Source organism: Chlorocebus sabaeus, chromosome 11, assembly GCF_047675955.1.
Source record: "Chlorocebus sabaeus isolate Y175 chromosome 11, mChlSab1.0.hap1, whole genome shotgun sequence".
Taxonomy (NCBI): Eukaryota; Metazoa; Chordata; class Mammalia; order Primates; family Cercopithecidae; genus Chlorocebus; species Chlorocebus sabaeus.
Genome location: NC_132914.1, coordinates 15098755 through 15106697, shown reverse-complemented (window position 1 = coordinate 15106697; position 7943 = coordinate 15098755).

The following is a 7943-nucleotide window of genomic DNA, read 5'->3' as shown; positions in this document are numbered from 1 at the left end:
GTTGCCCAGGCTGATCTTGAACTCCTGGGCTCAAGTAATACTCTCATTTTGGCCTTCCAAAGTGCTGGGATTACAGGTGTGAGCCACCATGCCCAGCCTTGTATTTTGTTTCCAAATCACTTGAGATCACTTGAGGTCAGGAGTTCAAGACGAACCTGGTCAACATGGCAAAACCCCATCTCTACTAAAATTACAAAAATTAGCTGGGTGCAGTAGCAGGTGCCTATAGTCCCAGCTACACGGGGAGCTGAGGCAGGACAATCGCTTGAACCTGGGAGGCAGAGGTTGCAGTGAGCCGAGATCACGCCACTGCACTCCAGCCTGGGTGACAGAGTGAGTGAGACCCTGTCTCGAAAATACATACATACATACATACCGTATGTCTGATACATGCATACATACATACATACCCGTGTATGGCAGGGATAATACACGGGAGTGCAATAAAAACCTATGTTTGGTCGGAGGCGCGGTGGCTCACGCCTTTAATCTCAGCATTTAGGGAGGTCCAGGTGTGCAGATCAGCTGAGGTCAGGAGTTCCAGACCAGCCTGGCCTGGCCAACATGGCCAAACCCTGCCTCTACTAAAAATACAAAAATTAGACTGAGCGCGGTGGCTCACTCCTGTAATCCCAGAACTTTGGGAGGCCAAGGCGGGTGTATCACAAGGTCAAGAGATCCAGACCATCCTGGCTAACATGGTGAAACCCCGTCTCTACTAAAAATACAAAAAATTAGCCCCGTGTGGTGGCTGGCACTTGTAATCTCAGCTACTTGGGAGGCTGAGGCAGGAGAATTGCTTGAATCCGGGAGGGGAGGTTGCAGTGAGCCAAGATCATGCCACTGCACTCCAGCCTAGGTGACAAGAGTGAGACTCAAAAACAACAACAACAACAACAGCAAAATAACATGTTTATTGCAGCACTATTCACAATCGCTAAGATCCGGAATCAACCTAAGTGTCCATCAACAGACGAATGGATAAAGAAAATGTGCTGTATACTTACACGATTAAATACTATTTAGTGATAAAATAAAAAAGAAAGAAATTCTGACATTCATGGCAATGTGGATGAGCTTGGAGGACATTGTTTTAAGTGAAGTAAGCTAGGGACAGAAAGATAAATACTGCATGTTCTCAAAGTTGATCTCATAGGAGCAGAGAGTAGAACAGTGGCTACTAGAGCCTGGGAAGGGTAGTGAGGAGGGAGAAAAGCCAGGTGTTGGTTAACAAATACAAAAGCACAGCTAGATAGAAGAAATAAGTTCATAAATAAAGATTATAAAGTGAATTTCTATAATCCCAGTACTTTGGGAAGCCAAGGCAGGAGCATCACTTGAGCCCAGGAGTTTGAGATGAGCCTGGGCAAAACAGTGAGACCTTGTCTCTGTAGAAAATAAACCAAATTAGCCAGGCATGCTGGCACAGGCCTGTTTCAGCTATTTGGGAGGCAGAGGTGGATTGCTGGAGCCTGGGAGTTCCAGGCTTCAGTGAGCCACTGCACTCCAGCCTGGGTAACAGAGTGAGACCCTGGCTCCAAATAAATAAATAAATTTCACTTATAAAATAACTCTGCATTGAATGGCAAGTTTAGTGAATAGGAAAATAGGATGGAGTATAGCATGAAAGGGAAAAGTCATTCTTTTGGTAAACATTTGTTCAGTAACTACTAAGTACAAAGCACTGTTGAAAACTTGAGATCCAATGCTAAATAGTCCTATTTTCTTACCTGGAAGAACTTACAGTCTAGCAAAAAATAATATTATATTCAATCTTCAGTGCTCAACTTTGAAATGAAATGGTATTTTTTGATTGTTTATTTGTTTGTTTTTGAGACATCTCGCTCTGTCGCCCAGGCTGGAGTGCAGTGGCGCGATCTCCGCTCACTGCAAGCTCCGCCTCCCGGGTTCAAGCCATTCTCCTGCCTCAGCCTCCTGAGTAGCTGGAACTACAGGCGCCCGCCACCACGCCCGGCTAATTTTTTGTATTTTTAGTAGAGACGGGGTTTCACCATATTAGCCAGGCTGGTCTCCCTCCTGACCTCATGATCCACCCGCCTCGGCCTCCCAAAGTGCTGGAATTACAGGCGTGAGCCACCGCATTCGGCCATTTTATTTCTTAAACTTCACCTATATCAAAGATATGTCAATGTGTGTTTTTAAAAAAATGTCTATCATTAGGTACATTTAGAGAGAAATGAAGTGCTAGATTACAGCTGCTGCATAGTGTGCACCCTAACTTAGTGGAATGCAGCCAGTCACAGGGGAAGCGTAGAGTACAAGATGTCTGTGCATTGCAAGTTCTTCTGTTTAGCTCTGTCTGGCCATGGACTCTGTCTTAAAACTGCTTAATGTGAAATCTCCATAGGCTTTGTGCAAACACACAAACACACACAATGAAACAAGCCAAAGCCTGCAGCCTCACCACATTTTGTGCAAAGTCTGCAACAGCTTCTCTAGGTGGAATTTCTGGTAACAATGTAGTTCTGCCCTTATCTCTGTGATGTAAACTGTTAAGACCTTTCCTTTTAGCTTTCTTCCTTCATACTACCTTCTTATGTTTTTGGTTTTGTTTTTTACTATATTTTCTGTAATATTAATTAGAAACTCAACCTATCTTTTAAACTGTGCTATTATTATTAGCATTTTTGATATTGCTTTTGTTAAAATACTGCGTAAGGTTTGAGTAGTTTTAGTGCACAATTTTGCAAGATTAGACGTTTTTCAAGAATGCGTGTATCTAGTTACAGCAGTAATCCAGCTATTTATGGTATCAGTGAGTCAGTAAGGAATAATCCAGAGCTTCCTGCACCACTCTACACATCTTTGAAGAGTTCCATGAATCCAGTTCTATCTGCACTCAAATGAATACCTTTCCCCCACATGAAAATCATCTTGTTAATGTTAATTAGGACTAAAATATAATATCAGTACCATAAGAAATGCCCTAATGAGTAGGACCTGCAATCTACTGACGCTCAGAAATGCAAATTTCTAAGCAGAGATGAGGTTCCTGAACAAAAGTTAGTTATCCCTTGATATAATCGCACATGATAGGAAGAGAAATTTTACCAAGAATTGCATGTGTTGAACTAGAGTGAATCTGGAGAACAAAAATTCAGTGGGTTCCTAATATTATTTCATAAAAAGATGTTGCTGTGGTTTGACTGTGTCCCCTCCAAAATTCAGGTGTTGCCAATGTGATCTTATTAAGAGGTGAGGACTTTAAGGGGTGATAAGGTCATTAAGGTTCTGTTCTCATTAAGGGGATTAAGGATGTTATAAAAGAGGCTTCATGCAGCTTCTAGTTCTCTTGCCCTTCCTTCTACCTTGTACCATAGAAGGACACAGCAGCCCTCCCCTTTGGAGCCTGTAGCCCTCACCAGACAACTGAGCCTGCCAGTGCCTTGATCTTAGACTTCCCAGCCTCCAGAATTGTGAGAAATTTCTCTTCTTTATAAATTGCCCAGTCTCTGCTATTGTGTTGTAGCAAATTAAACTGTCCCTAAGACAATGGGATTCTCTGTAACTTGCCCTCTTCATATAGAATATGACACATTTATTTAGTTTGTTCTCTAGCTTTTCTGCCATCTGAGGTCACAGTTTCAGGTTTGTTGTTGCTGTGTTTTTTGTTTGTTTGTTTGTTCTGAGATAGGGTCTCAGGCTATAGTATAGTAATGCAATCATAGCTCACTGCAGCCTCGACCTCCTGGGCTCAAGTGATCCCTCTGCTTCAGCCTCCTTAGGAGCTGGGACAACAGGCACATGCCACCATGTGCAACTAATTTTTAAATTGTTTGTAGAGATGGGGTCTTGCTATGTTGCCCAGGCTGTTCTCAAACTCCTGGCCTCAAGTGATCCTCCTGGCTTGGCCTCCCGAAGTGCTGAGATTACAGGTGTGAGCTACCATACCCAGCCACAGTCTCAGCTATTTTATTGTATAGCACAAATGACTGAGACAACATATGAAAGACTGTAAGCGCTTTGTCAGATTTCTTATGCTATGTAACTGGACCATATTTGTAGTTTTAGTCACCCTATCTGTTGTTTAGAAATGGCAGTAAAACCCTTGCTATATTTCATTTCTTGAGGCTTTCCAGTGTGCCTGGTACTCTGCTAGGTACTTTAAATATATTACATCATATAATTTTTTTTTTTTTTTTTGAGACAGAGTCTGGCACTGTCACCTGGGCTGGAGTGCAGTGGTGCAATCTTGGCTCACTGCAACCTCCACCTCCCAGGTTCAAGTGATTCTCCTGCCTCAGCCTCCCAAGTAGCTGGGATTACAGGCATCTGCCACCATGCCCAGCTAATTTTTTGTATTTTTAGTAGAGACGGGGTTTCACTATGTTGGCCAGACTGGTCTCAAACGCCTGACCTTGTGATCCACCCGCCTTGGCCTCCCAAAGTGCTGGGATTACAGGTGTGAGCCACCGTGCCGGCCACATCATATAATCTTTATAATTCTCATAGGTAGGCATAATCTTCATAGTTGAAGAAGTTAAATATCAGAGAGATTAAGTGACAACCACAGAGCTAGCAGGTGGTAGGAACAAGACTTAAATACTTGACTTGATATGCCCTAATTCTTTCAAAACGATTTAAATACTTGACTTGATATGCCCTAATTCTTTCAAAACAACAGAGATTCTTCAATCATGGAGTGGAAAAGAACTACTGGAAAGAGAAAGAGAATGAACACTAAGGTCCTATCCTAGATCTGCTGAATCGAAATCTCTCTACTCACTGGCCAGTCTTTACCATGCTTCAAACTCCACAGTCCAAATTACAGAGGAAGCAAGAGTATTTGTCTTAGATGTTTACAATCACTCCTACAAGTAATCTCCTAGGTTGTAAGCTAGCTTCTTGTAAATCATGTACCTACCATGATCTAATCAGTGACACTGTAATGCATTTCAGAGCAATTTCCCTGAGCAAGGCTTAAGATAAAGAAGCACAGTGGATGTGGGAGCTAGTATGACTTTTATGTCCAATATATTTCCTTTCTTGGGTGTAATGCATAAAACAGTTCTCTGTAATTCCAAAAATGATCTACTGTCATATGAAAGACTACAATATATTCACTACCTCTTTAACAAGCATGAACAATTAGTCTGTCCAAAAATAGCATTAAGAGATGTGAGGACAGATACAGTGGCTCATGCCTGTAATCCCAGCTACTCAGGAAGCGGAGGCAGGGAGAATTGCTTGAACCAGGGAGGCGGAGGTTGCAGTGAGTCAAGATCACAGCACTGCACTCCAGCCTGGATGACAAAGCAATACTCCATCTCAAAAATAAATAAATAAATAAATAAATAAATAAATAAATAAATATGTAGTAGGAGAAAAAATTCCCCCCATATATTCATTTCTTAATCCCCAGAACCTGAAAATACTACTTTATATTGCAAAAGAGTGAATATTATCTTGTATGGAAAATATCTGATTAAGTTAAGGATCTTCAGAGGAAGCATTTATCCTGGATTATTGGATTATTATGTCCTGGATCATTGTCCTAAATACAATTACATGTATCCTTAAAACAGAGAAGCAGGGGAAGATTAGAAAGATGATCTTTCTAAGGAAGAGGAGGCAATATGAAGGCGGAGGCCCAGATCAGAGAGATGTGCCGAGAAATGCCAGATAGCTCCCAGAAGAAGCTAAAAGAGGCCAGAAATCAATTCTCTCCCAGTGGCTCTGGTGGGAGCATGGCCCTGCTGACACGTTGATTTTTATATTTCCAGTCTCCAGAACTGTGAGAGACAGATATGTATGTTGTTTAAAACCATCATTGTTTTGGTCATTTGTTATGGCAGCCACTCTAAACTAATACGAGGGGTAATTTTTAAAGTTGTTTTTTCTCTTCAGTTCAAAACATCTAGGTATTTTATATTAGCCCTCTAGTTCCTTTGCGGACCTATATCCAGGTTTTATTGTATTTTATTTTTTGAGACAAAGTCTCGCTCTGTCACCCAGGCATGTTCAGCAGCATGATCTCAGTTTACTGCAACCTCTGACTCGAGGGCACAAGTGATCCTCCTACCTCAGCCTCACAAATAGCTGGGACTACAGGCATGTGCCACCATGCCCAGCTAATTTTTGTATTTTTTTGTAGAGATGAAGTTTCGCTATGTTGCCCAGGCTGATCCTGAACTCAAGTGATCTGCCTGCCTCAGCCTCCCAAAGTGCTGGGATTACAGGCATGAGCCACTGTGCCCAGGTCCAGGTTTTATTCTTTGCCATTATTTAGTCTTTGGATTAAATTCTAAAGATGAAAAACACAGACATTTCCTATTGATCAGTGGTTTACAAATATTGGTGGCATAAGAATATCCAAAGAGACTTATCATTAGTGGAGAATCCTGGGGTCCCACTACAGACTGTGAGGTAGCAACTAAATTTTGACAGGTAGCTCAGATAGATGCTTTAGATGGCCCTTAGACTGACCACATTTTGAAAAAGTGATTTAAAATAGTGGAAGAAATATGGAATATTAGTGTATTAAGTAGAGCTAGATTGAGTTGTGACAGAAAATCTACAATAATATTGACTTTAAAAAAAAATCAGTTTATTTTCTCACACATAAAAAAATATAGGGAGGCAATCCAGGACTGGGACAGCCCATCATAAGAGATCTGGGCTCCTGCTAAATTGTTTCTCATTTCTTCTTCCGTCTTGCTGCTACTCCATCCTCAGCATGAACCTTTCACCTTATGGTCCCAGATGGCTGTTTGAGTGTCAGTCCTTACATCCACATTTGTCATGTGGGAAATTACTTTGGCTCAATAGTAGCCCCTAAGTATACTACCATGCAAGCTATCATAGAAGTCATCGAACAAAAAGCCATGCAGATTAAGTAAAGATGCCTGAATTACATGGTTTATTGAATCAATTTAAAACGCAGACTGAGGCCAGGCATGGTGGCTCACGCCTGTAATCCCAGTACTTTGGGAGGCCAACGCGGGCAGATCACTTGAGGTCAGGAGTTTGAGACCAGCCTGGCCAACATGGCAAAACCCCGTCTCTACTAAAAGAAATAAGAAAATTAGCTGGGTGTGGTGGGTGGCACATGCCTGCAATCCCAGCTACTCAGGAGGCTGAGGCATGAGAATTGCTTGAACCTAGGAGGCGGAGATTGCAGTGAGCTGAGACTGCCACTGCACTCCAGCCTGGGCAAAAGAGTGGGTGAGAGACTCTGTCTTAAAATAAATAAATCAAATAAAATCTAAAAGACTGGGCCAGGCGTGGTGGCTCACTCCTGTGATCCTAGCACTTTGAGAGGCCAAGGCGGGCAGATCACTTGAGGCCAGGAGTTCAAGACCAGCCTGGCCAACATGGTGAAACCCCATCTCTACTAAAACTTAAAAACTTAGCCAGGCATGGTGCCACATGCATGTAGTCCCAGCTACTAGGGAGGCTGAGGCAGGAGAATCGGTTGAACCCAGAAGGCGAAGGTGGCAGTGAGCCAAGATCGAACCATGGCATTGCATCCTGGGTGACAGAGCAACACTTTGTCTCAAAAAAAAAACAAACAAAAACAAAACAAATCAACAACAACAACAAAAACACAGACTGAGCAACAAGGACAAAGGAATGAGGTAACAGGTGAACATACTTAGGATAGGATACAGGTAGGGTAAAAAGACCACATAATGTGAATTGTGGATTTTCAGCGTGTACAGGTCCTATCTTTGTTTATGCCACATCAGTCTTCCCTTCGAAGGTATGCTCATGAGGAGCAGAACTGGGATTTGGACAAGGGAGCTTAGCAGACAGAGAGTGCCTGGAACCAACACACTCATTTGCTCTAAAAGCAAAAGGCAAGGAGGACAAGTATGCCTGGCTACAACTGTAGCTCCCTAATTAACCTACTAAACAGCTGTGGGTGTCATCTGTGTTTTTAGAGCACAGACAAGACCAGAATGACATCATAATGAGTATCA